The sequence below is a fragment of the Ovis canadensis genome, chromosome 9 (assembly GCF_042477335.2).
Source record: "Ovis canadensis isolate MfBH-ARS-UI-01 breed Bighorn chromosome 9, ARS-UI_OviCan_v2, whole genome shotgun sequence".
NCBI lineage: Eukaryota > Metazoa > Chordata > Mammalia > Artiodactyla > Bovidae > Ovis > Ovis canadensis.
Genome location: NC_091253.1, coordinates 105,094,547 through 105,121,258, shown reverse-complemented (window position 1 = coordinate 105,121,258; position 26,712 = coordinate 105,094,547). Strand labels below are relative to the sequence as shown.

At 44.1% G+C, this 26,712-nt stretch overlaps 1 long non-coding RNA gene across 3 annotated transcripts in view; it reads right to left on the bottom strand.

Annotated features, from left to right (window-relative positions):
• Positions 1-26,712, bottom strand: part of LOC138446041 (uncharacterized) — a 41,844-nt gene that overhangs the window by 10,604 nt on the left and 4,528 nt on the right. The window contains exons 2-3 of one of the 3 annotated variants that reach the window (XR_011259114.1): positions 24,770-24,858; positions 3,046-3,174 (exon numbers count right to left, since the gene is read on the bottom strand). This is a non-coding gene — a long non-coding RNA (uncharacterized lncRNA). Of the gene's footprint in view, positions 1-3,045; positions 3,175-5,257; positions 8,680-10,145; positions 11,280-24,769; positions 24,859-26,712 lie in introns of those variants that run through there. The other 2 variants (XR_011259112.1, XR_011259113.1) reach the window with 2 other exon arrangements.

The following is a 26,712-nucleotide window of genomic DNA, read 5'->3' as shown; positions in this document are numbered from 1 at the left end:
GGCTAATTTCCTTTCAGATTGACTGGTTGGATCTCCCTGCAGGCCAAGGGACTCAGCAGTCTTCTCCACACCACAGCTCAAAAGCACCGACTCTCTGGCACTGCTCCTTCTTCACAGTCCATTTCTCACAACCGTACATGACCAACAGGAAGACTTTAGCCTTGACTATATGGACCTTTGTTGGTGAGTAATGTCTTTGTTTTTTAATATGCTGTCTAGCTTTGTCAAAAGTTCCCCACTCCCTCCCGCAGTGGACCACGTTTTCTCTGCACTACGACCCGTCCATCCAGGGTGGTCCTACAAGGCATGGCTCACAGCTTCATTGAGCTACACAAGCCCCTTTGCCTCGACAAGGCTGTGATGCATGAAACGGTTATAAGAGACGGGCAGGGAGTTTCAGACACACAGAGTGGAAGGTAGTGTAAAGGTGAAGCAGAGAGAGGCAGACCTGAAGATGCTACTCTGCTGGCTGAACCAGAGGCGTCCCAGAAACCAAAGACGAGGAAAACAATTCTCCCCCTGAGCTTCCAGGGAGAACACAGCTCTACCAACATGTTTGATTTCGGCTTAGTGATACTGACCTTGGGCTTCTGGCCCCAGAGCTCTAAGAGAATATGTCTACGGTTTAAGCCATGAAGTTCATAGTGATTTGTTACAGCAGCCATGGGAAGCTAACACATCTGAGTTCAAGTTCTCACCTGTGGATTTGGGAGTAGAGGCAGGAAGATCATTAGTTCTCGATTCTCGCTCCACAGTAGCATCAGCAGGAGAGCTTTAAAGCTATCCTGCTGTGGATCTGGCTCCAGAGAGTCTAGCTGAGTAGTCTGAGGTGGGCTGTGAGTACCCATACTTAGAAAAGCTCTCTGAAGAGTTACAGGATGCAAAGAAGCTTAGGAGTCACTAGACTAAACGGCTCTTCCTGAATCTAACATGCTCCCAGTCTGTGTTTTTGTACTTTACCACCATGAATTGTTTGAATGTGGGATAAGAAATCTCCAGAGAGGACAGGAGGAAAGAAAGCCTCCAGGAGAAACCAAGACAAAACTGAGCCATGCGACAGAGACCCAGAAGGATATCACAGTGAATTCCAACGTGTCCCTTTTGTGTTCAACAGCCTTCCCTTCCTGGGTAGGATGAGATCACCCCTAGCAGCAAAGAAACGCTGAAGAAGTAGGTGACTTTCAGAAAAGCTACATCAAATGTCAAGTCAGTTTACTTCCGTGCTCCACCAGAATGAAAATCAAAAGACCAGCGGGAGTTCAAAGGACTCCCTTTCTGAATGATACATTTATCCCTTTAGGAAATATTTATTACAGTACTTTCTCAAATGCCACCCAAGGTTCAAGCATTCAGCAGATACATACAGGGCGCATGCTAGCGCTGTTCTAGGCATCGTGTGTGCGTGCGTGCATGCTCAGTTTGGTCCCACTCTTTGCAACCCCATGGACTGTAGCCCACCAGGCTCCTCTGTCCATGGAATTCTTCAGGCAAGAATGCTGGAGTGGATTGCCATTTCCTACTCCAGGAGATTTTCGCCCACCCAGGGATTGAACCTGTGTCTCTTGCACCTCCAACATTAGCAGGTGGATTCTTCACCATGCGCCACTACGTATTGAGATCCAGAGAATAATCAGAAAGATGCTATCCTTAATGAGACGGTGGGAGGAAAAAATGGTATGAAGAAAAAAATCAGGAATGGGGAACAGGAAATGGGATCAGAAGTAGTGCACGTGTTTGGACAGGGAAAGGCTCGCAGACGGTACGTTTGAGCAAAGCTCTGAAGTGGGTGAGGTAAGAGCCTTGGGCGTTCACTTAAAGAGCTTCCCCCACAAAGGAAGTAGCAAGAACTCATGGCTCTTTGAATAAATCTAGAGAATCATCACTCCTCAGAACTTGAATACTTGATGCAAGAATCACATTTAGTCTCTTCTGCTTTGCCCTATTTCAAAATTATTTGGAAATGGAAAATAGAGGGGCCTCCCTGGTGGTCCAGTGGTTAAGAATTCGCCTTCCAATGCAGAAGACCAGGGTTTGAATCCTGGTCAGGGAACTAAATCCAACATGCCATGGGGCAACGAAGCCCTAGGGCTGCAGTTAGAGAAAGCCCATGAGCAGCGACAAGAGAGAAACCCCAAGCGCTGCAACTAGGGGGAGCCAAGAGCCGTGATGAAGACCCAGTGTGGCCAAAATGTAAAAAATAATAACTAAGAAATAAAAAATAGGGGAAACTGTTTCAGCAAAGCTCAAGTACAAGGGAAGCTGCATTGAAGAACTGGTTCCATGAGTAAAACCCTTTTATGCTATTTTTGGGCTTCCCAGTGGCACTAGTGGTAAAGAACCCATCTGCCCGTGCAGGAGATGTAGAGAGATGTGGGTTCAGTCCCTCAGTTGGGATGATCCCCTGGAGGAGAGCATAGCAACCCACTGCAGCATTCTTGTCTGGAGAATCCCCATGAACAGAGGAGCCTCCTGGCAGGCTACAGTCCAACACAAAGAGTTGGATATGACTGAAGCAACTAGCGTGCATGCATACTATTTTTAGCAATAAAGAGAGCAAAAGGAGCTTTTTCGGGCAAATATCCCAACAGCAAAAGCTGAGCCACCATGGGGCTTCAGTCTCCAGAGGGCAAATTCCTTGACAAGAAGCTCAAGGGCTAAACAGTGACTGAAGCAGCGGAAGCCCCTGAGTGCCATGCTCCTTTTCAGCGCTGGGACGCAATTTCCCTTTATCATTTTTGGACCAGTCCCCTTTCCAATTAGGGACCACAGCTGCTAAGAATAAAGTGGTGTCTGTTCTACTGGCAGAAGGCACAATGGCCCACTCATGTCATCAATGAAGTCATTGTTTGGGAAATATTGCCATTGAGATATTTTCAAATGCTAATGAATTAATTTCTGTTTCAATGCTGATTGTCGCTCAGTTCGTTTTGTTTTTAAAGACAGGAGGTCTTCTTTTTTTTAATTGTGTGGATCCAAAACATTTCTCATGAATATATAAATTTAGAATTTCAGGAACCTTTAACATTATTTATGTAACCAACTCACTTATAGAAGCGAATGCAGCCCAGAAAGGCTGAGTAGCTTGGTCACAGCCCTGCTGCTGCTTAATGGCAGACTTGAAGTTAGGGACCAGTCTTCACTCTCCATCCAGCATTCTTTCCGTGGTAGCAGCCTCTGTCATCAGAAATATTTTTATTAGAGGGGTCTGCATTTCACCATTAAATCTTCTTGCCAAATAAGTATATTCTCCCAGCAATTCTTTTCTTAGTACTCAAATATGAAGCCCAGTCAGATTTCTCAAGGCCTTCTCATCGAATCAGCGCTCTCCTTTTCACTCAAGGGAAAAAATCCCTTGTACACGGGACAGTCTCGGGGAATTGAAGAAATGTGCATCTTTCAGATGCAGGCGTGTTTCCCAATGCAGCCTGTTCTGCGGCTTGTGTGGACATCAGTTACCAAGAGCCTCTCTCCTTCAGGTGACCTGGTTGATGGTTTGTTGTAAATCATTGGATTACTCTTTCCAGAAGCTGAGGGTACCTCAACCATCTTAATTCAATGCCCTGAAGACCAGATACTCAATGAGACTCACTGGGAAAAAGGGGGATCTCGCCAGCATTCTGGAACTTACAAATGTGACTCAGTTCACACTTTTATTAAACAAGCTGTACTTTATCTGTGTGCATGCCTGCTCAGTCATTAAGTCATGCCTGACTCATTCTGACCCTGTGGACTGAGACCCGCCGAGCTCCACGGGGCTTCCCAGGCAAGAATGCTGGGGTGGGTTGCCATTTCCTTCTCCAGGGCGTCTTCCCAACCAGAGATGAAACTCACGTCCCCTGCATTGGGAGGCAGGTTCTTCACCTCTGAGCCACCAGGGAAGCTCACACTCCGTCTGCTCACCCATTCTTCTGCTGTCTGTAGAAGACACGACCCTGGCTTAGCTGTGCAGCTTGAGCGCAGTGAAAATAGCGGTGACCCTGGAGGTCAGAGAATTTTTGCCTCCAGTACTTCATTCATTTATCCAACAAAAATGTTCTCAAGGCCTATGAGAAGCCAAGGCCTATTCTAGATGTCGTTAGAAAGAAAAATTATTCATGACATTTGTTAAAGATGAAAGACAGATTTCACCCAAAGTGAGACTGTTGGGATTGGCTGGGGGCCCACTATAATAGGGTCTTGTAGTGGAGAAGAGAAAGGATCTCAGCTTTGAACACAGCCTGGGCTGTGGGAATTTGTAGCCAAGAAGCGAGATGGGGGTCAGTAGATAGAAAATTACTAAGAGAAAATATGTGGGGTAAGGGGAGATTCTTGCTTAGCCCAACAAACGAGTCTTGTGGAAGGTAGTCCAGTGTGATCAGACATCACTTGAGGGATGGTGGAAAGTGAGGAACCCAATTAGATGTCAAGAGTGATCAGATATTGAGCCTGGGAAATTCTAGCTAAACTGACATTGCTGAAACTGGAAAATACAGAAACAAATACGGAAATCCAAGAATTGAAGCCTAGTTGAGAAATAGTTCAAGAGAGCTTAGGATTTAATCAAGAAGAGAATCTTTGTTATAGGAAATAAGGGACGATGCTGACCTAAGGCAGTTTTCTTGATTTGCGATGTCATGAACCTTAGAAAATCCATTTTATGTATCTTGTCCTTGGTTTTCCCGTCTTTAAAATGGGAAGTTTGGGGACTTCCCTGGCTGTCCAGCAGTTAAGACTCCACACTTCCAATGCATGGGATGTGGGTCCAAAGCCTGGTTGGGGAACTAACATCCCACATGCTTCAGATTGTATAGTCAGAAGGCAAATAAATAAATAAGGGTGGAAGTATGAGAATTAAAAAATGGGAATTTTTTATACTTGCCTTACTATTTTCACACATCAACAGACCACACAACAGACCAAGAAAAAGCCATAGATGGCTGTAAAACTCTTGGCGTAAACAAACCAGACTGGTTTATAAAGTTTCGCGCACTTACCGTGACCTACCTCTCTTGCCCCCAGCAGTAGAAAATGTCTCCCAGAGCCGAATGTCTTATCTCTAGATACGAAGTCCCGAACCATCAAAAGCAGTAATTGAAATCCTATCTCTGGGTCAATCAGTCGACAAATTTGACAGTTTAATCAAGAGATACGTGGTCACCACTGGCAAAAAAAAATTTTTTTTGTATCTAGGCCCAGGCAATTTTAGTAAGATACACTCAGATAAAGTTTACCTGGAGCTCATACAAAGTTCAGGAATTGACCTTTGCAGGCCTAGACATTTCTTTTCTTTTTTAATCACAAGTGGGGGAAAAAAAAACAGCAAAATCAAAACAAATATAAATGAAAAAATAAGCCTGAAATACTGACAACAAAAATTTCCAATTCAGTAACTATTCTTTAGAAATTTAAACATCTAGGAAGAATTATCTAGAAACAAAATTTTCTGTGGATTTGCTTTCATCTTAAGGCAGTGTCATCACTGATTCTATCTACAAAAGCAGATTGCAACTGTTAGGTAGTGAGAGTAGAAAAAGGGGAGTCCAAAATGGTGGTTAAAAATTGGCAGCTAAAAGGCAAACAAAGAAAGGAAAAAGCCTGAGAAAAAGAGAACAAAGGAAAAATCCAAGGACTGGAGTGGGAAACTCCAGTGGGAAAAAAAAAAAAACACCACCTTCCTGACGGATGGCCTGTGCAAGCCCCACTTTGCATAGGGCAAAACCAATCAGGCTCTGGGGGAAGGAGACAAAAAAGTATCAACAGGAGGAGCTAAGACAGGTTGAGACCACTTCTTCAGGGTCCGCCTCCCCTCACCTCTCACGGGTGTATGTATGATCTGCTGTCTGCTTAACAAAAGGTTGAGCTGTAACCGAGCTATAACACTGGTCCATTGTTTCATATCTTTGTTGCAGTGAGACAAACCAAGAGAAAGAAATGCACACACCTGAAAAAATCAATTACATAAGGAACCTTGACTTAGGTCAAGGAAACAGTTCCATCACCGCCTGGCAAATTTGCAGCCACGTTCCTGTCCCACATAATAATCCAAACCCTAATCTGTGGCAAACTTGAAATGTTAGTTACATCTGTTTTAGGCGGACTTTGTTAGGGGAGGAAAACCAGCTCTTCTGCCAAATGGCTTCCTCTAAGTGCCTGAAACCGACATTCTGGCACCTGGCTTCTGGGAGACTGAAATGTCCATCGAGTTAGTGGAAAGTGGAAGTGGAAGTCACTCAGTCACGTCCCGGTCTTTGGGACCCCATGGACTGTAGCCTGTTAGGCGTCTCTGTCTATGGGATTCTCCAGGGAAGAACACTGGTGTGGGTTGCCATTTCCTTCTCCAAGGAACACACCAAGTACAAAGAAAAGAAAAAAGCAAGCGAAGACTAAAGCTGAGGCCAAGGCACCAGAGCAACAGTTAAATTCAATTCCAAATAACTGTCCAGAACCAACGTTAATGTGTAGCTCTTTCTAAACTCTAAAATTGGCTTTTAATTAATTCATTAAAACAATTAAATTACACCATTTTAAAATTCTTATTCTTCAGTTTTTCGTTTTTCTATGTTTTGTGTAGTCCATCCGCCAGCCACAGAGAGAGTGCTCACTTGAGCACCAATCTTCACTTGGCCCACACGTATGTTGCACGCGTGTCATGTTTATGCCTGAAGTTGGAAATGAATGTGCTCATTGCCGTGCTATGAAATGAATAAAGACATCCGTGCTACTTTTCACACACAGCCAGCCCCTTGCATGTCCCTTCTCTCTTTCTGCTTAGCCTTAAAACCATCCTGCAAAGTAACTAAAAAGGTATTACCACTCCCACTGTATAGATTAAGGTAATGAAGACTCCAAGAGGTTAGGCAAGTAGCCTTGTAAAGGCTAATAGACTCAACGCTGTGCTGAGAGTGCCTGGACCTTGGAGCAGAGCAGACCAGTCACTAGTGCTTACCACCTGCTTTCCCTCTCTTCTCCCTCTGTCCGTCCGTTTCTCCTTTATTCCAGAGGCCAGTGACTGTTGGACTCTGAAGTCTGCCAGGCAGACATCTTATTCAGTCACTGACTGGCACATTCATAGCCATGTTCCCATTCCAGTCATCTAAAAGTAATAACCCCAAATCTGACCCAGGACTTGAAATTGTAGCTCCATCATGTCTTCCAAAACCTGACCTTTCCTTCCATCATACCTATCATAGATATTTTTGTTGGCTAGTTTGGATAAATATGTATATTGTTTAACAGTCCTCATAATTTGCACAACTGTGTCCATTGTGATGAACGTTCTTTTGTCTCCAAGTATCCTTGGAAACAATGATTTAGGGCAACAAAGACTGAGGTAATGAAACGCTGAGCAGAATTCCATATGTGAGAATGACTCGCCGGAAGCTTAAGGAAGAGAGAGAAGCTTCGCCACCCATCGCCAGCACGATGACGTTTCTTTCAAACACCCGCACAATGCAGCTACTGTTTCTGCTTCCAGCAATAATGCAGGGTCATTACTGCTGTCCTTAATCACGTGACCTCAGCTCCTGACCCCTCATCTTTCATTTATGAAGTGAAGAAACATAGCAATTGCTTCATTGTAAAGTCATGAATGAGATGCCCTGAAGGCAATCAGCAATTTATGATTAATATCATTCGCAGAAGTCAGGGAGCTATGGAAATGGGGACTGAAGAGGGAAAGAAAAAAGAGAAAGGAGAAGCAGTCATATGGGAAACTGCGAAAACTCCTTATAAGTCAATTACCGATTTCCACATTTAGTTCCTCCTTGAAGGGAGAAAAATTAGTCTTTCCGAGAGTATGTGTGAAGGCTTTCCCACACACACAGAAAGGAGGGGTAGGGTAGGACAGGTCTTACAGTCAGTAAGACTAAATAAAATTTGAAATTTTCTGTGTTAGTAGACTTTAATATGTGAATGGTAAGACACCATGAGTGCAGAAAATGTTGGTCTTACCAGATTTATGTGATTATGAAAACACTTTCTCACAGTCTATGTCACAGAATGTTCTATTCTGGGGAACACACTTTGCCCAGTTATGTTTGTTAAAAAACAGAAGAAGAGAGATAAGAACCCCAGACATGACAGAGCTGAATTTCTCACACTCACATAGTAACTTCCACTTTGGCAAATACTTAACTGACATAATCTCAGCACGGGATGTTTTTTATCTTACTCTGTCTGTTAGTCACTCAGTCGAGTCCGACTCTGCGACCCCATGGACTGCAGCCTGCCAGGCTCCTCCACCCATGGGATTCTCCAGGCAAGAACACTGGAGTAAGGTAGCCATTCGCTTCTCCAGAGGATCTTCCTGACCCGGGGATCAAACCTGGGTCTCCTGCATTGCAGACAGATTGTTCACCCTCTGAGCCACGAGACAAGCCTGCTGCCCCCTTGAATTTTACCTAATTCCATATACCCTCGATGAAAACAGCTTGCGGCCCTTGTAAACACAGAATTCTTTCTCCACCTCCCTCCAATTTCTCCTGTTCTTTTCATCCTGTGTTCTCTCCTTTTTCTCTAGAGACTGGATGCAAGGCTGAGAGAAAGTCACTTCCTTCCCCTGAACCCTCAGTTCCACAAGCTCCTGGTGCTCGGAAATACTAGAGGAAAACAGCAACAATCACGGCAGCACGCGCATAAAGGCGAATCCCAATTGGATCAACATTCCAGCTTCACTGCTGCTTCTGAGCAAGAGGAGGAGACCTAAAAAAAAAAATCTGTCACTTTATCCCATAGACATCAATGGTGACTGCACAAAGCATGTAAAAGTGAGTATCTGGTAGGCTCTGTGTCATTTTACTAACACGGTGTCTACAGGAGACAGCTGGAAGCTATTTGAACATGGCTTCTCTCAACTCTTGGTCTACATGGAAAGAATGAATTTGATCCAGGGGCTGATACATGGCCAGACAACTCCCTCCGTTGGTCAAAGGAATCAACTGAAGGATGTGCTCGTGACAGCAGGGGTCAATCAGTGTTGACCCGTGGGACTTTGGCTGAAACTCTCAGGAAAGAGTTCTTTGTTCTCTAGGATCGTTAGCTGTGAGAATGATGTAAGCCTAGAAATTTTGGTGACCACGTTAATGACCACATTAGCTTCATGAGAGTCAGTCCAAAACTGGGTAAGGCAGGGCCAAGACAGAGAACGGGCAATTTCCTGATTACATACTTTAGCTGCTGGACCCAGCCCTTCTGCAGCTACAAACACTTCTAAAGCTCTAGTTTTATGAGCCAATAAATCCTTTCTTGCCTAGAAAAGTTTGATTTGCGATGGTAACTACACAGATTTTGATTAAAGCACTTTCGAATTTTTAACTTCTATAAACAAACTGAAACATATACTTTTGCTCATTTTGCCAAAGATGATCAGAAAGATTTCAAAAACCAAATGCTTGCCTTCTTTAGAAACTTACTATACAGGACATCTTAAAATTTTAATAAAATTGTTAACTTGGAAAAATAATGTGACTGTCATTTTTAGAATGGTCTGTTTTCTCTTATTTTAAAATTGTATTGGCATAAAAATATTTATTGTATCTCTGTCATGTACACTTCAGTTCAGTTCAGTCGCTCAGTCATGTCCGACTCTGCAACCCCATGAATCGCAGCATGCCAGGCCTCCCTGCCCATCACCAACTCCCGGAGTTCACTCCAACTCATCGAGTCAGTGATGCCATCCAGCCATCTCATCCTCTGTCGTCCCCTTCTCCTCCTGCCCCCAGTCCCTCCCAGCATCAGGGTCTTTTCCAATGAGTCAACTCTTCGCATGAGGTGGCCAAAGTACTGGAGTTTCAGCTTTAGCATCATTCCTTCCAAAGAAATCCCAGGGCTGATCTCCTTCAGAACGGACTGGTTGGATCTCCTTGCAGTCCAAGGGACTCTCAAGAGTCTTCTCCAACACCACAGTTCAAAAGCATCAATTCTTCGGCGCTCAGCTTTCTCCACAGTCCAACTCTCACATCCATACATGACCACAGGAAAAACCATAGCCTTGACTAGACGGACCTTACCCCTTTTTGCCAGTCATGTACATTCAGGATTCTCTCTTTTTTTAATCAATTGACTCACGGTTTTGCACACATTATTATCACTTTTCACACTGAATCAATTTTGGTGTTTTTGATCCTCTCAAGTTTTTGTTTTTTACTTTACTTACTTCTGCTTTTAAATTTATTATTTCTTTTTCCTGTATTTGTTTTATGTTTAAACTGCTGGGTTTTTTCCAAGGGATATAAACTTCCACATAATACTGCTTTTTGATTTTTGATGTGTAAAAAGCTCATGTATTGCAGTTCTAAGTATTTTCTGAGCTACGTAATGACTACTATGTAACCAATGAGTAAGAAGGAAGCTTATTTATTTATCTATCTTTCACTCATTTTGCTTTCCAGTCACATCTGGCAATTGCTTAGTTTATTTTTGTTGCAGTCTTCTAATTGCATTGTGGTTATAGAAGACAGTCGATGTATTACTGCTGCAACCTCGGTTCTGAGACGTGCTTCAGAGGTAGATGCATAATTGATTCTGGCAAGTGATCAATATGTATTCACAGTGTAATTAGCAAGTGTATAGTCGCTAATCGTTAAATCTGGAGTTCAGTGTAAATCCATTAGATAAAGCTCCTTAGTTGAATTTTTTAATTTTTCTAGGGTTCTCCTTGTTTTCGTTTTGGCTTGATTCATACTTTCTTTCACTCATCCACTTACTCGACAAAGATTTGAGTGACTACTGCCTGCCAGGCCACTTCTTTACACCCGTGAGGTACCGTGAAAGCAACAATGAAAACCAGAGCTCCTGTCATCAGAAAGCTTCCTATGGGGGAGAATCTCATCATTTCAGAGGGAGGGAAGGAAGCGGGAAAGAAAGAAAGACAGGAGAGGGATACAGTATTCGAAGCTTCCACTCACCCAGCCACTGACACGGAATCAGCAGATGCAGAGAGGCAACTGTACTGCATTTTTATAAGACTTTTGAGCCCTGGAATGCTCCCCTGTGGCTCAGAGAGTAAAGATCCGCCTGCAGTGAAGGGTTCAAGCTCTGGGTCAGGAAGATCCCCTGGGGAAGGGAAAGGCTGCCCACACCAGTGTTCTTACCTGGACAATTCAATGTACAGAGCAGCCTGACGGGCTACAGTCCATGGGGTCGCAAAGAGTCAGACACAAATGAGTGGCTCTCACTGTTTTCATTCTCTTTATAAGAAAGCAGTAACACTAACGCTTCCACTTTCTCTCTTCTTTGAGCATTGGCGGATTTCGGTGTTCCAGATGTCCCAAAGCCCAGTCCCTCTCAGATGATGAGGATGGCTGCAGAGAATTTCAGATGGTAGTAGGTACAACAGAAAAAATAAAGAAAAAAGATAAAGAGTGCAAGGGTGGGAAAAGGAAGCAGGCTGGACTATAAGTAGGAGCCACAAGAAAGAGCTCGCTGAAAAAGCTGCACTTAGTAAACACCCTAGAAAGTGAGGGTCGGAAAGTGAACGTCGTGACAGTGTTAGTCGTCACTCAGCCGTGTCCGGCTCTTTCAGTCCCACGGACGGCAGCCCACCAGGCCCCTCCATCCATGGGATTCTCCAGGCCAGAATACCGGGGTGGGTTGCCATTCCCCTCTCCAGGGGATCTTCCCGACCCAGGGATCGAACCCTGGTCTCCCGCAATGCAGGCAGATTCTTTACCGTCTGAGCCGCCAGGGAAGCCATTTTCAGAAGAGCCCTACAGTCGGAACATTCCTGATAGAATCAGAGCACAGGGACCCAGGGAGCAAGGACGGAATAGGAGGGAGGGAGGAGGGCACGACGAGCTCGGGGAGGAAGAGCGCTGGGTTACAACGGGGAGGAAAGCCATGCGGAGTCTTCTAGCTGTGAATATTTTCAGGGCTTTCACTCTGTTTTTTAATTGGAATATAATTGCTTTACAATGTTATGTTAGTTTCTGTCATAGAACAAAGTGAATTAGGTAGTTCAGTTCAGTTCAGTCGCTCAGTCATGTCCGACTCTCTGCCATCCCATGAGTCGCAGCAGCCAGGCCTCCCTGTCCATCACCAACTCCCGGAGTTCACTCAGACTCACCTCCGTCGAGTCGGTGATGCCATCCAGCCATCTCATCTTCTGTCGTCCCCTTCTCCTCCTGCCCCCAATCCCTCCCAGCATCAGAGTCTTTTCCAATGACTCAACTCTTCGCATGAGGTGGCCAAAGTACTGGAGTTTCAGCTTTAGCATCATTCCTTCCAAAGAAATCCCAGGGCTGATCTTCAGAATGGACTGGTTGGATCTCCTTGCAGTCCAAGGGACTCTCAGGAGTCTTCTCCAACACCACAGTTCAAAAGCATTTTTGAATTAGGTAATTCAGACTTAAATTGAAGAAAGTAGGGAAAACTACTAGACATTAAAGTATGACCTAAATCAAATCCCTTACAATTATACAGTGGAAGTGAGAAATAGATTCAAGGGACTAGATCTGACAAGAGTGCCTGAAGAACTATGGACAGAAGGTTCATGACATTGTACAGGAGGCAGGGATCAAGGCCATCCCCAAGAAAAAGAAATGCAAAAAAGGCAAAATGGTTGTCTCAGGAGGCCTTACAATTAGCTGAGAAAAGAGGAGATGCTAAAGGCAAAGACGACAAAGAAATACATACCCATCTGAATGCAGGATTCCAAAGAAAGGTAAGGAGAGATAAGAAAGCCTTCCTCAGTAATCAATGCAAATAAATAGAGGAAAAGAACAGAATGGGAAAGACTACAGATCTCTTCAAGAAAATCAGAGATACCAAGGGAACATTTCATGCAAAGATGGGCTCGATAAAGGACAGAAATGGTACAGACCTCACAGAAGCAGAAGATATTAAGAAGAGGGGGCAAGAATACACAGAAGAACTGTACAAAAAAGAGCTTCATGACCCAGATAATCACGATGGTGTGATCACTCACCTAGAGCCAGATATCCTGGAGTCAACTGGGCCTTAGGAAGCATCACTACAAACAAAGCTGGCGGAGGTGATGAAATTTCAGCTGAGCTATTTCAAATCCTGAAAGATGATGCTGTGAAAGTGCTGCACTCAATATGCCAGCAAATTTGGAAAACTCAGCAGTGGCCACAGGACTGGAAAAGGTCAGTTTTCATTCCAATCCCAAAGAAAGGCAATGCCAAAGAATGCTCAGACTACTGCACAATTGTACTCATCTCACATGCTAGCAAAGTAATGCTCAAAATTCTCCAAGCCAGGCTTCAACAGTGTGTGAACTATGAACTTCCAGATGTTTGAGTTGGATTTAGAAAAGGCAGAGGAACCAGAGATCAAATTGCCAACATCAGTTGGATCACAGAAAAAGCAAGAGTTCCAGAAAACCATTGACTTTTGTTTTATTGACTATGCCAAAGCCATTGATTGTGTGGATCACAACAAACTGTAGAAAATTGTGCAAGAAATGGGAATACCAGACCACTTTACCTGCCTCCTGAGGAATCTGTATGCAGGTCAAGAAGCAACAATTAGAACTGGACATGTAACAATAGACTGTTTCTAAATTGGGAAAAGAGTACGTCAAGGCTGTATATTGTCACCCTGCTTATTTAACTTTTATGCAGAATACATCATGTGAAATGCCAGGCTGGATGAAGCACAAGCTGGAATTGATATTTCCAGGAGAAATATCAATAACCTCAGATACACAGATGATACCACCCTTATGGCAGAAAGTGAAGAAGAACTGAAGAGCCTCTTGATGAAAGTGAAAGAGGAGAGTGAAAAAGCTGGCTTAAAACTAAATATTCAAGAAATGAAGATCATGGCATCTGGTCCCATCCACTTCATGGCAAATAAATGGAGAAACAATGGAAACAGTGAGAGACTTTATTTTCTTGGGCTCCAAAATCACTGCAGATGGTGACTACAGCCATGAAATTAAAAGACACTTGTTCCTTGGAAGGAAAGTTATGACCAACCTAGACAGCATATTAAAAAGCATTACTTTGTCAACAAAGGTCCATCTAGTTAAAGCTATGGTTTTTCCAGTGGTCACGTGTGGATGTGAGAGTTGGACTGTGAAGAAAGCTCAGTGCCGAAGAATTGATGCTTTTGGACTGTGGTATTGGAGAAGACTCTTGAGAGTCCCTTGGACTGCAAGGAGATCCAAACAATCCATCCTTAAGGAGATCAGTCCTGAATATTCATTGGAAGGACTGATGCTGAAACTGAAACTCCAATACTTTGGCCACCTGATGCAAAGAGTTGACTCATTTGAAAAGACCATGATGCTGGGGAAGATTGAGGGCAGGAGGAGAAGGGGACGACAGAGGATGAGTTGGTTGGATGGCATCACCAGCTGGATGGACATGGGTTTGAGTAATCTCTGGGAGTTGGTGATGGACAGGGAGGCCTGGCGTGCTGCGTTTCATGGGGTCGCAAAGAGTCGGACGCGGCTGAGCGCCTGAGCTGACAGATGCTCACATCCCCTCCCTCTTGGCCTCCCTCCCACGCCCCCTCCGGGCCCACCCCTGGGTCGTCACAAAGGTGTGAGGCCCCTGTGCTGCTCAGTGGCTCCCACTCGCTCTCTCACAGGGCGGTGCATATGCGGCAGCCCTGTCTCCCAGCGGCACCCTGCTCTTTCCCCGCAGTGCCCACGTGTCTCTCTGCTCCTGTGTCTCTATCCTTGCCCTGCAGATAGGTTCATCTGTACAAAAGTGAGATGGAAAGCTAGTGGAGATGTGTGAAGTGATCAATAGGAATAGTACGATAAACAGGCTGTTCAGATGCATTTTGGGGAAAGGAGGCAGGAGGAAGGGTGGCCAACGCTAGGAGACAGAGGGCAGAGTCAGGGCGGGCGGTTGAAAGGCGACTGAAATGAACGTGTGAAGCATGAGTGCAGCCCAGGCCAGGATGGCGTCAGCGGCGGCAGTAAGATGCATGTATTCAAATGCGGCTTGAAGACATAGCTGCAGGATTTGCTAGCAGATTAGTGAACTCGGAGCATGAAAAAGAGAAAACAGTGAAAAACGACTCCTAGGAAAGTTAATCTCTTCCTTCTTTCTGTAACACTAGAGAGATTTTGAAAACTTTTACTCTTATCATGCCTGTCCTTTTTATTTCTATCAGTTTTCCAGCATTTTACTTCCAGCTTGCTTTATGCCCTCCAACTGTTATCTTTATTGTTTTATATACAGCCATTGCCATTTAGATTTCCCCACAGTATTATCTGCTGTTTTCTTTGAACACACCTACCTTCTTGGGTCACACTCCTTTGTTCTGTAGTCAACTCCCTTTTATCTAAAGCTTATTATGTCCCCTATCAATTTATTACTTCTCATTTTGAAGTTCACCCTTCACTATGTGCTCTGCAATGGTGGGAGAAATTCCTTTCAACCCTTCTTCTCCACAGTGATTGAGGTTTCTGGACAGAGGGCATGGATGGGGCGTTGAGTAAGGAGGCACTCTCCTGCGATTCCTGGACGCACTGCCAGGAGGGGTACAGCTGTTACAACATCCAACGGCGCTTGGCCTCAGCCGCACGCCCAGCACACTCCTGTTCCTCTGATCTGGTCTGGACTCTGCGAGTTCTGCCCACACCGGCCCCAGCTCCCTCTGCAGCTCTCCCTCTCCCTGGAGGTTTGTCTCCGATGACCCTGCGGCCTGTGCACCAGGCTTCCCACGTGCTCGGGCATCCTGACGCGCACTGCTCGTCTCCACTCTGAGAAGTTTGTCTCTTGCAGATGCTACAAGCCCTCCAAATGCCCACCCTGCAGACCTGTTTGCCTGGCAACTACCTGAAGCAAGCCTGCGGCTGGCCTCTGTACCCTGGAGAGTTTAGAGGACACTTTCTATTTTCACTCCAGCTGCTTTTACAGTCACCTGCTGTCTGGGCCCTTCTGCAGGCTGAGAGTGACGTGTTTAGCCCCTGTGGGACCTGCCTGGAGACAGACCCCTGTGTCTCCCCCTTCTTGTTTGTAGCATCTTTCCCTGAGTTCCAAAGAGCAAATTTAGGCAGAGAAGTGAGAAAATGCGAAAACAAAAGAAAACAACCAAACAAAACAAGATAACAATAGTTAGCCATCAAACAAATCGAGGACCTTGAGTTCCTCCTCAAGAGCTATAGATAATACCCTGAGTCATATCCTTCAGTTGCAGATACTAAAACCCTCACCAGTGAAAGAAGTTAACTCCCTGCTGATCACCAGCACACAGACCCCAGTCAGTCAGTTCAGTCGCTCGGTCGTGTCTGACTCTTTGTGACCCCATGAATCGCAGCACGCCAGGCCTCCCTATCCATCACCAACTCCTGGAGTTTACTCAAACTCATGTCCATCGAGTCAGTGATGCCATCCAGCCATCTCATCCTCTGTTGTCCCCTTTTCCTCGTGCCCCCAATCCCTCCCAGCATCAGGGTCTTTTCCAATGAGTCAACTTTTCACATGAGGTGGCCAAAGTACTGGAGGTTCAGCTTTAGCATCATTCCTTCCAAAGAAATCCCAGGGCTGATCTCCTTCAGAATGGACTGGTTGGATCTCCTTGCAGTCCAAGGGACTCTCAAGAATCTTCTCCAACACCACAGTTCAAAAGCATCCATTCTTCTGCACTCAGCTTTCTTCACAGTCCAACTCTCACATCCATACATGACCACTGGAAAAACCGTAGCCTCGACTAGACAGACCTTAGTCAGCAAAGTAATGTCTCTGCTTTTCAATATGCTTATCTAGGTTGGTCATAACTTTCCTTCCAAGGAGTAAATGTCTTTTAATTTCATGGCTGCAGTCACCATCTGCAGTGATTTTGGAGCCCACAAAAATAAAGTCTGACACTGTTTCCACTGTTTCCTCATCTATTTCCCGTGAAGTGATGGGACCAGATGCCATGATCTTCATCTTCTGAATGTTGAGCTTTAAGCCAACTTTTTCACTCTCCTCTTGCACTTTCATCAAGAGGCTTTTTAGCTCCTCTTCACTTTCTGCCATAAGGGTGGTGTCGTCTGCATATCTGAGGTGGTTGATATTTCTCCCGGCAATCTTGATTCCAGCTTGTGTTTCCAGCCCAATGTTTCTCATGATGTACTCTGTATAGAAGTTAAATAAGCAAGGTGACAATATACGGCCTTGACGTACTCCTTTTCCTATTTGGAACCAGTCTGTTGCTCCATGTTCAGTTCTAACTGTTGCTTCCTGGCCTACATGCAGATTTCTCAAGAGGCAGGGAAGGTGGTCTGGTATTCCCATCTCTTCCAGAATTTTCCACAGTTTATTGTGATCCACACAGTTCAAAGGCTTTGGCATAGTCAATAAAGCAGAAATAGATGTTTTTTTTGGAACTCTCTTGATTTTTCGATGATCCAGCGAATGTTGGCAATTTGATCTCTGGTTCCTCTGCCTTTTCTAAACCCAGTTTGAACATCAGGAAGTCCATGGTTCAGGTACTACTGAAGCCTGGCTTGGAGAATTTTGAGCATTACTTTACTAGCATGTGAGATGAGTGCAATTGTGTGGTAGTTTGAGAGTTCTTTTGCATTGCCTTTCTTTGGGATTGGAATGAAAACTGACCTTTTCCAGTCCTATGGCCACTGCTGAGTTTTCCCAATTTGCTGGCATATTGAGTGCAGCACTTTCACTGCATCACTTTTTAGGATTTGAAATAGCTCAACTGGAATTCCATCACTTTTACTAGCTTTGTTCATAGTGATGCTTTCTAAGGCATCCAGGAAGTTGATGGTTGAGATTCTTGAAGCATCAGTCTGTTACCTCACCAACAGCCAATCAGAGAACCAGGCATGAGCTGATCATCCACCCTGAGACCCTCTCCCTCACATTGTCTAAAAAACATCTCTTGGGCCGATTAATACTGATGTATGGCAAAAACCATCACTATATTGTAAAGTAATTATCTCCCAATTAAAATATATAAATAAGTAAATTAAAAACAAAACACTATTTCCCTGAAAGCCATTAAAGGGTTTGCATCTTTTGGACACAAGCTGGGCACTCTGCCATAAATGCTGTATTTCCTTGACTACAACCCAGTGTCAGTAGATCAGCTTTGCTGCATTTGGGGTGAGAGGACCCAAGTCTGGTTCAGTAACACTGTTATGCTCTTCTTGCACTTCCAAGTATGAGAATCCAAGTCTCCCATCAATTCTGGAATATCCTCACCCATTTCCTCTTCCAACATTGCTTCTTTTCCTATTCTCCCCATCTTTTCCTTCTGTGCTCCTATTCAACATGCGTCAGGCCTCTTTCTCTCTAACTTGCATCTCTTTAATCTCTCTTCATATTATCTGTTTATCCCTCTGTTCTGATAATTTCCTCAGCTGTACCTTCTACTTTTCCCCATTCTCTCTTCCAGTGTATCTAATCTACAATCTAACTTATCCATTGAGTTTCTAATATAAATGACTCCATTTTGCATTTATAGAAGTTCTATTTGATTAATTTCCAAATTGGTCTTTTTAAATAGTTTCTTATTCTTTGTTTGCTTTTCTCAAGTTCTTTTTGTAGTTCTTTAATCATCTTACATGCCCTTATTTCATCATTTGAAGCCTTGTTATTTGTTGTATGTGCTGATTCTAAAGGATAATCATTTTAACCAATTTATGATTTATCACTGTTGAGTTTTTCTTCAAAACAAGAATTTCTCAGTAAAAGTTCTATGTATCATAGTTGAGAGTACATCCTTCAGGAGAAAAATTCGACCTTCTGAAAAGTGCTAGAACCATTTTTGTGTTAATTAATCATCATGGAATTTCCAAAAACGCACAGTAAAAAGTAGATCTCTTATCCAAATGGGAACGTGTCAGTGGTTACATTTATCAGAAGAAACTTTGTTCCCACTCAGAATCCAGGATGGCAAGTAAGGTTCCTTGTCACCTTGCTGTGACAGTGGTTAATTTGTGTCTAATCTAGCCCTTCACTAAAATGGTAGCCCTTGAAGGGTCGGGCTTGATACAGTGGCCTCAGGTATAAACATTTGTCTCCTGTTGGCCCATTGTGTGCTGCCCCAGTGTGTGCACCTAATACCATAGGTTATTAGCACTGGCAACCACCAACTTCAGCACTTCCACAGTTCCATACCAACTCCTTGTAGTTCCATTGCCACCTCATGTCTACCTTACTCACTGATAACTCAAAGGATGAACTCAAAAGGGTATTGTCTGTCTTTTAACCGCCGTTTTGAAATGTTTTTGTTAGGAAAGGTTCAGGCTGTTTATTCCACCATGTTCCAAGGTATAAACATACAACAATTATTTTAAAATATGTTTCCCATAGTAAAATGTAGGTTGTCCTCATTCTGACACAAACAACTGCAAAAAAAATTTTTTTAAGTTATATTGCAACTGGCAAAGGAGAAATGTAAGTTTCCTATTGATCATTCTTTGCTTCCCAAAGTGCTTTTGCTGAACTAAAAGTCTAAGAGCACAGAATATATTTTTATTTGAGCCTTCTGAGTCTTATTAATTAGGCAATGTTTTCAAAGTGCTTTTTGAGATGAAATCATTATTCATCAGCAAACCCAAGTTTTTGTTAACATAATGATGGCTTCTTTTAAAGATGCTAACTGGCCCACCTGCCATGAAAGAATAATTACACCTTTGCATTAATGATTGGAAACATATGTAGGTATCCTATTTATGAACTCATAAATAAAGGCTGCATAGGCAAATATATATATACATACTTTTACTGTTAAAATAGCAATGGACAGTCACCGAAACGAAAGTGAACTCTTCGGCAACGCTGCGCACCTCCTGAAAGGAGAAAGTTGCTGGTGTGGGAACCACAGAAGAAAACCCATTATTCTCATTGTTTCCATATCATTGTTTCTATTCACATGAAAAACACTTCCATATTCTCAGCATACTAGAGCTTATTGAAGTGGTCTATTCCCAACACCTGCCCTATGAACACTGTTTTATGCTAGTTCTATTCTATTTCTACAGAGAGGAAATAATTGTTAAATGATTTTTTCAGCATATAAATGAAAATAACAGTAATGGGTAACTAAGCAGTAACAAGAAGCTTTCTCTCATGTTCTTTTCTAAATTGCAAAGAGAATATTATGCTCTCTAAAATGGTATCCAAAATTTCCTTGGCATTTTTTTCAAAATTATACTTTTATCCACATTGTATTTCTTTGGGTATCAAATGTTTGATATGGCATCTGAACTGAGTTAACTTTTTCCCATGGGCTAAGATGATTTTTTTAATAAATCTTCCCTACAGAATCAAAACTATTTGGAAGGCGACATTAATAGCCTTCTCTTCTGAGAAATGTGAGAGGGTTATAAAAATCTAGCATAGAGAGCCGAGTACACTACAGCTCCTATAACCCTTAAACCTAAAAATAAACCTTTTCATGACACTTGTTTGCAAAGAAGAGTCGTTCTAAGAGAATATTCTAGAAATAAATTTAATCCAAATGTCTCTTTTCAGAAAAGTTAGTTTGAAGTCTTTGTTCTGTAATAAAACAGCCTAGTATATGAGCAGTTAGCTAGTTGTAAAATAAGCAATCGAGGGTGTTGGGTTAACTCTTTTGTGGATCCAGAGGCCTGAGTACCCACTTATTAAATGGAGCTCCAGAGTCAGAAAAGCTAAAAAAGCAATTTAAAAAATACCTAAATTGTCAGCAATCAGATTCTATCCCAGGATAATCCATCTGGTTCAAATATAAGACAAATCTAAATGAAATTTTTAAAAATCATGATATATAATATTAAGAATCTGGTTTCTAAACAGAAGTCTTAGCTGTTCATTCCAAAGGACTTCCCTTGTGGTCCAGTGTTTAAGAATATGCCTGCTAATGCAGGGGACACGGGTTTGATTGCTGGTCCAGGAAGAGTCCACGTGCTGCCAAGCAATCAGGCTTGTGAGCCTCAGCTCCTCAGCCCGAGTACCTGGAGCCCTGCTCCGCAACTGGAGAAGCTGCCACAGTGAGGAGATCGCAGGAAGAGGAGCCCCTGCTGGCTGTAACTGTTGGAAAGCTCGCCTGCAGCAACGGAGACCCAGAGCAGCCAACAATAAGTAGAGACCAGGTCTTAAAGATTGATCAGGTTCGTTTTTGAGTTTTCATACTATAATAAGCTCCATGGTACCTAAATAAGGAATTTTAAATAACTGGGCAAAGAAAATCTCTACCAAGGGAGTTATTTAAATGCATGTTAGGGGGCTGCAGATGGGTCTGTAATTTAAAATGTGGATGTTTACCTTTACGTATTATACTAAGTGTTGGGTACATAAGAGGTGAATCTAATACAATGGCCCCAGCTCCAGACAGGAGGCAGACATATAGAGCTGCTGTTGTGATGGAGGGAAAAAAGGAGCGACCGACTCTACTTGAGAAACTCAGGGAAGACCCCTAAAGGAGGGTCTGCAGCGAGATGGAAGGCCGAGCAGGAGTAGTGTAGGTGGCCAAGCGGAAGAAGGGACATCCCAGCAGAGCCACGGAACAGGATCGCAGATTTGGAGAACTGCGCCAGTTCAGTATGATCGGGGCATTAAATAGACTCAGGGGAACAGTAGGAATTAGAATTCCAGCAATACATACATACATATATTTACACTTTAATATTTCAACCTTTTAAAAAATGTGTCCAAGGATCAAATTATAGGAAGGAGGTTATGAGCCGCGATGGCTGAGAGTAACACGCATTCGCCATCTCACAGTTTAGATGGGTCAGGAGCCCTGCGCAGGCTCGACTGGGGCCTCTGCCCGAGGTCTGACAAGCACACAGGTAAGACCCCCATTGCATGTGTGCACCCGGACTCCCATCTGGGAAGAGCGCACTCCCAAGCGCATTCAGGTAGCCGGCAGAACTGACTCTCCTGTGTCACGTGAGGAAGGCTGGCAGCTGGCTGGCGGGGCCCACAATACGACAAGCTGCTTCTCAGTCAGAAGAGAGTCCCGCTCGCCAGTCTGCTGGCAGCCTCAGCAAAGGACGATACCCCAGCACCTTATCACATTCCACTGATCGTAAGAGATCCACTTGCCCTTCCTGCACTCACGAGGGGGGAATCACGTGTGTGGCTCTGAGTGGTCACCATGGGGTGTGTCCACCTCAGAGGGCTTGACGGAATCTTCAGGTGGAATCAAAGAGAAATGGAATATTTGAAAAGCTTTGGTTATCAAAATTCCTAACTTTTCTATAACTCACATTTGAAAATCAGGCACATTCCTTTGGAAAATGATCGGCCCTAAGATACAACAGCAAGACACACAGAAACATAGCAAGCATCCTCAAGATAAAGTAACAGGAAACAAAGCCTTGATGCTTTATTTAGTGCATAAAAATAGCTTACATATAGTGCTCCAATAGCTTAAAAAGTTCAGACACTACAAATAATATTAATCACATGTTTGATGGAATATCAAACTAAATATCTAAAGGAAGGCAAAAATGTGCCCTTAGATTCACAACCCTCCTTCCATGGTCCGCAGTGAAGGGTGCTGAGAGCCATCCAGAGCTCCGCGGAAACTATTTGGCCTCTGGGAACAATCGTGACTGAGTGAGGTGTGAAATAAGACAAGGGAAGTGGCAATGCCAGAGGCAGCAAGTGACTCCATGAAGTGGCTTTTTTATTAATACTAAAACCAGACAGAAGAGAAACGTGAAAACTCCACTTATTTATTCAACAAGTATTGACACCTCCTGTGTGCCAGGCATTGTAACAGGCCCTGCAGACGTGATGGCAATCAAGGAAGGCTCAGTTCACGTCCTCAAGGAGCTCTTGTGACTTTGTGATATACAGGTATAAAGGGGCTCCTGCAGTCTTGCCCTGCCTGGCAGGGGACCCACGGACCATACTGAATGCTTACAAGGATTGAGATCATTATAATCCATACTGTGTATTACCATGGGCTGTCCCAGGTGGCTTAGTGGGTAAAGAATTCGCCTGCAACGCAGGAGACACGGGTTCCACCCCCAGGTTGGGAAGATCCCCTGGAGGAGGGCTGGCAACCTACTCCAGTATTCTCGCCTGGGAAATCCTACGGACAGAGGAGTCTGGTGGGCTACAGTCCATGGGGTCACAAACAGTGAGACACGGCTGAAGTAACTGGGCACACAGGCAAACATGTATAAGGGTGAGACGAGCCCTGGATTTCACAGACTTACTAAGTATATACATATATGAGCTCTCTTACCGGTAATTCTTTCAGTCCCAAGTTGAAATGATAGTTTGTGCATTGAGTTAAAAGTTTACACAAATGAAATACAGCATTAAAGTTAGTTTCGTCCGTTTCTTTTCATGTGGCTCATATTTGTGGCTTGCACTGTATTTATATTTATTTATTTTTAATGAATCAATTTTATTTATTTTTGGATGCTCTTTGCTGGGTCTTTGTTGCTGTGAGGGAGCTTTTTATCCAGCTGTGGTGCACCGGCTTCTCAGTGCCCTGGGCTCCCTTGTTGCAGGGCGTTTAGGGCAGGGCTCAGGAGCTGAGACAGGGGTGCTTAGCTGCCCTGCTGCGTGTGCAGTCTTAGCGCCCAGACCAGAGATCGAATCTATGACCTCTGCATCGGAAGGCAGATTCCTAACTGCTGGACCACCATGGAAGTCCCTGCTTGTGTTTTTATTGGACAGAGCTCTTGACAAGGGACTTCTCATTTCTGTGTCTTTTGCGCCTAACATGGTGCCTGCCACACTCGTCAGGAAGCAATAAGGGCAGACAGAAGGGACCACCTGGGACTGTGCAACAAAGTAAATGAGAGAGTTATCAGGATTTCTCTTTAAACACTGATATTCTTGGAACTAGACAGCAGTGATCTGCCAATAATGAATCCGCCTGCCAGTTCAGGAGGCTCAAGAGACCAGGTTTGATCCGTGGGTCAGGAAGATCCCCTGGAGTAGGAAATGTCAACTCACTTCAGTACTCTTGCCTGGAAAAGTCCATGGACAGAGGACCTGGTGGGCTATAATCCATGGGCTCACAACGAGTCAGATGGACCGAGCGACTGAGCATGCGTGAGCACATCTGTCTCTTCTCAGTTCTCAGATGGGGAAAGTCAAATAAAAGTATTTTCCGTAACTAGTATTTTTGTTCATGAATTATTCTGAAATCTTCATTGCCAGTTGCTGCTTTTGTGCTGTAAAATAAATAAGCTGTGTAACTGGTGGAAAAACTGAAAAATAGCCTCCATCCAGCAAATACTGAGAGCTTCCCAGGAAAAGTGTTCCAGATTCCTCTGCAGTTTATTTTCAAACCTCTTCCACTTCACGTCCTCTTTGCTTTTGCCTTCTGACCTTTAGCATCATGTCTTGTTTGGGATTCTCTTCTGCCCTTTGGACAGGAGGCAATATTTGTCTTTGCAAGCTTTGTTGTTTGATGCTACTAAAGATATTGGTTCTGTCCTTTTCTGGCCTTGAGCAGGAGGTATCATAGTTCAGGTTTAGCCTCTGAGCCTTGCCACCTACTTATACATTGTACCCACAGAAAGAAGGTGTTTGACTGAAGAAACATTACTGTCTTGGGCATGATGAACCATTCCTAAGGAAAAGAGCGTCAGCTCCCACAGTCCACTGGGTGCCACAGGTGACACGGCAAGTATGGCAGACTTCTGGAGCACAGTGAGATGACTCAGAGCCCCACTCCTTGGGAATCGATTTCACGTGACGAGCAGCCACAGGCTAAAGGGAAGCATTTCCCTCCACTACTCCGTGTTTCCAGAAAGGTTGTCCCACCCTAGTACACCCTTGGCCTTCTTCTCTACCCTTTCACGCACTCTTCTCAGCAAAGAAATGATTCTTTAGGAGATTATTTGAGAACCTTGGGAGAAGAGACAGGACAACTCCATCCCTTAAGAACTATTGAGTCAGGGGCTTACCTGGCATTACAGTGGTTAAGATTTCCCGCTTCTAATGCAGGAGACATGGGCTCAGTCCTTGGTCAGGGAATGAAGATGCCACATGCCACCTGGCTTGGCCAAAAAAAAAAAAAAAATTAAATTAATAAATTTCCTGTCCAAAATTTTGGTTAAAAAAAAAAACCACAATTGGGTCAGCCCTACTTCTGTGATGAGTGGGGAGGCTGTCTTGGCTCAAAGGCCCTCTGGTTGTGTGAGCAGGCCTCTCTAACCCTAGAGTTCAGTATTATGGAGCAACATCTTCCAGCCTGGTGGCGGGAACCCTTAGAACTCCAGCATTACTGTGTTCCATCACAGTGACAGCCGTTGGGAAGACAGATGCCAAAAGGCCATGATCCCTTCACTCAAGAGGCGTGGGTTCACAAGAGAGACCAAGCGTGCAAGTAGATAATTACAACATAAAGTGGAAAGTTCAGTTCAGTTCAGTCGCTCAGTCGTGTCCGACTCTTTGTGACCCCATGAATTGCAGCACGCCAGGCCTCCCTGTCCATCACCAACTCCCAGAGTTCACCCAAACCCATGTCCATCGAGTCGGTGATGCCATCCAACCATCTCATCCTGTGTCGTCCCCTTCTCCTCCTGCCCCCAATCTTTCCCAGCATCAGGGTCTTTTCCAATGAGTCAGCTCTTCACATCAGGTGGCCAAAGTACTGGAGTTTCAGCTTCAACATCAGTCCTTCCAATGAACACCCAGGGCTGATCTCCTTTAGAATGGACTGGTTGGGTCTCCTTGCAGTCCAAGGGACTCACAAGAGTCTTCTCCAACACCACAGTTCAAAAGCATCAATAACACATGGAGAAAAGCACTAGGTTCTGAGTGGGGGGGGGGGGGGACATGAAAGAAAGAGTGCTTTTCTCCATCACTACTTACCACTTGCCAACAAAGGTCTGTGTAATCAAGGCTATGGTTTTTCCAGTAGTCATGTATGGATGTGAGAGTTGGACTATAAAGAAAGCTGAGAGCAGAATTTGGCCCATGAGCAAAGTCCTTCCATTTGCCTCTTGAGCTTTCCTTGAATTCTTTGTGTTGCTCAAGAGGCAAATGGAAGGACTTTGCTCATGGGCCAGTGGCTAGGACTCCTCACTCTCAATGCAGGGGGCCTGAGTCCAATCCCTGGCTGGGGAACTAAATCCCACATGCCACGACTAAGAGTTTGCATGCCACAACCAAAAAGGTGCCAAGTACTGTGACCGGGATGCAGCACAGCCAAATCAATAAACAAATATTCAAAAACCAAGAAGCAGTCTGAGCTTCAGTGAAAATTACAATTTAGCTATCAAAGCAATCAGTTCAGCTCAGTTCAGTTCAGTCACTCAGTCGTGTCCGACTCTCTGCAACCCCATGAATCACAGCACGCCAGCCCTCCCTGTCCATCACCAACTCCCGGAGTTCACTCAGACTCACGTCCATTGAGTCAGTGATGCCATCCAGCCATCTCATCCTCTGTCATCCCCTTCTCCTCCTGCCCCCAATCCCTCCCAGCATCAGAGTCTTTTCCAGTGAGTCAACTCTTCGCATGAGGTGGCCAAAGTACTAGAGTTTCAGCTTTAGCATCATTCCTTCCAAAGAAATCCCAGGGCTGATCTCCTTCAGAATGGACTGGTTGGATCAAAGCAATAAATAACAACAAATCCCCTACCATTTATTGACAATGTGCTATATTCCAGGCACATGCTTTATGTCAATTATCTCATTTAATCCTTGTAATAGTCTATAAAGCAGATTATTATTCCCATCTGAACAATGAGGGCACTGAGATCAAACAGCAGCATTTTTCAGCTCATGCAGCTTGTCAGTGATGAGGCATGCTTTTTGGGGGAGGAGGGGTACTCTAAATAAGGATTTAGCAAACTTTCTTCTGTAAAGGGAACAGTAGGGAATATTTTGGACTTTGCAACTACTC